Source organism: Triticum aestivum, chromosome 1D (genome assembly GCF_018294505.1).
Source record: "Triticum aestivum cultivar Chinese Spring chromosome 1D, IWGSC CS RefSeq v2.1, whole genome shotgun sequence".
NCBI lineage: Eukaryota > Viridiplantae > Streptophyta > Magnoliopsida > Poales > Poaceae > Triticum > Triticum aestivum.
In genome coordinates, this window is record NC_057796.1 from 217,072,045 (window position 1) to 217,074,304 (window position 2,260).

The window sequence follows — 2,260 nt, forward strand, 5'->3', positions numbered from 1 at the left end:
AGTTTTTCTCATGGGTTTTGCAACTAATACCCCAGACTGGAAAAATGTCTCGCCCATGGACTCGCTCCATGCCCAATCAGCCAGAAGAGGTTTACGGGACACAGACTAGCAACAATTTCACTCGGGGTCAGTCCAGCCAACAAGACAGCGAAGCAGCACTGTCTCAAGTATGCCGTCTCTTCGAGCAAAGTCAGCAACAACACCAAGAGATGATGAACCATGTCATCAACATGGGAAACCACCGTGAACACTATCAACCACATTCCAAGTTATCCGAGTTGCAGAAGACTCGCCCCTCAACTTTTGCTCACACCGATAGGCCACTGGAAGCCGATGATTGGCTTCGCGAGATTGAAAGGAAACTGATTATCGCTCAATGCTCAGATCATGAGAAGGTGCTTTATGCACCACACTACCTCACTGGAGCAGCCGCAGCATGGTGGGAGAACTTCCTACACATGCATCCCAGGGAACACAACATCACCTGGGAAGAGTTCAAGGAAGGTTTCCGTGGGGCACACATCCCCAGGAGCATTCTAAAGATCAAGAAGAGAGAGTTTGATGACCTGAAACAAAGAGGCATGTCAGTAACAGAGTACAATGGTCAGTTCACCCAGCTGTCTCGTTATGCCTACGACGAGCACATGACAGAAAACAAGAAGATGGAAAAATTCCTGGACGGCCTAGCACCAGCATTAAGATGCCAACTGATTGTACACACCTTTCCGGATTTTAAGACGCTGGTGGACAAGGCCATCACCTTGGAAAATGAGCGCCGTAGTCTGGAAGATATCCGCAAGTGGAAGAGGGACAAGACGACTCTTGCCCGCAGCAACCGAGGCAAGACTGAGGTCCCAAGGACAGACACAAGGAGATCCGCGACTACTGAGCCAAGACCCGTCGGACATTTTCATGCCAGAGACAAGGAGTTCACATACCGTCCGGGAGTCACCTGCTATGCTTGTGGTCAGCAAGGGCATTATGCTAAACAGTGCCCGAAGCCAAGAGACTCGGCACCCAAGCCGAACAATGGTGGGAACAATCCCGCCCCCAAGCGCAACAACTTCAACCCCAACAACAACCACAGGAAGGGTCACTTGAACCATGTGACCAGGGAAGAAGCGCAGAATGCCCCAGACATCGTGCTCGGTACGTTCCCTGTCAACACAGTACCTGCCACAGTTTTGTTTGATTCTGTAGCTTCCCATTCGTTCGTTTCGAAGAGTTTTGTTTCGCAACATGGTTTTCCGATACTCCCCTTGGAAAAATCTATGATCATCAAGTCCCCCGGAAACAAGCAATTTGCTCAGGGTTACTGCCAAGGAGTGGTCATTGAGTTCGAAGGACTACCATTCCACGCAAATCTCATCGTGTTGGAAAGTAAAGGACTGGATGTCATTTTAGGGATGGACTGGTTGACCACCAACAAAGGATTCATTGACTGTTTCAATCGGACAGTGATTCTCACTCACCATCACGGCAAGACAATAAGAGTCTCCGCTCAAGAAAGGCCATGGTCACAGAAACCAAAACTGAACAAGATGGACATCGCAGAATTAAGAAAAGTGCCAGTGGTATGCGAGTTCCCTGATGTGTTCCCGGAAGAACTACCAGGTATGCCACCAGACCGAGAGATCGAGTTCAGCATTGAATTAGCACCTGGCACCGCTCCCATTTATAAGAAGCCGTATAGAATGGCACCCTCAGAATTGGTGGAGTTAAAGAAGCAGATAAAAGAATTATTGGACAAGGGGTTTATACGAGCCAGCTCCTCACCATGGGGTTCGCCCGTATTGTTCGCCAAGAAGAAGGATGGGACACTGAGACTATGCATAGACTATCGAGCCCTCAATATGGTCACCATCAAAAACAAATACCCGATGCCACGGATAAATGATTTGTTTGACCAGCTCGCACAAGCTAAAGTATTTTTCAAAGATTGATTTGAGATCAGGATACCACCAACTGAAGGTACGAACAGAGGATATCCCCAAGACAGCATTCACTTCCAGATATGGGTTATACGAGTTCACAGTGATGCCTTTTGGACTAACAAACGCCCCCGCATTTTTCGTCCACCTCATGAACAAAGTGTTCATGAAATTCATGGACAAATTTGTGGTGGTATTCATTGACGATATTCTGGTTTACTCAAGGACACCCGAAGAGCATGCTGAGCACCTCAGGATTGTTTTGGGAGAATTGAGGAAGCATCAGTTGTACGCCAAGTTTAGCAAATGCGAATTTTGGCTAAGACAAG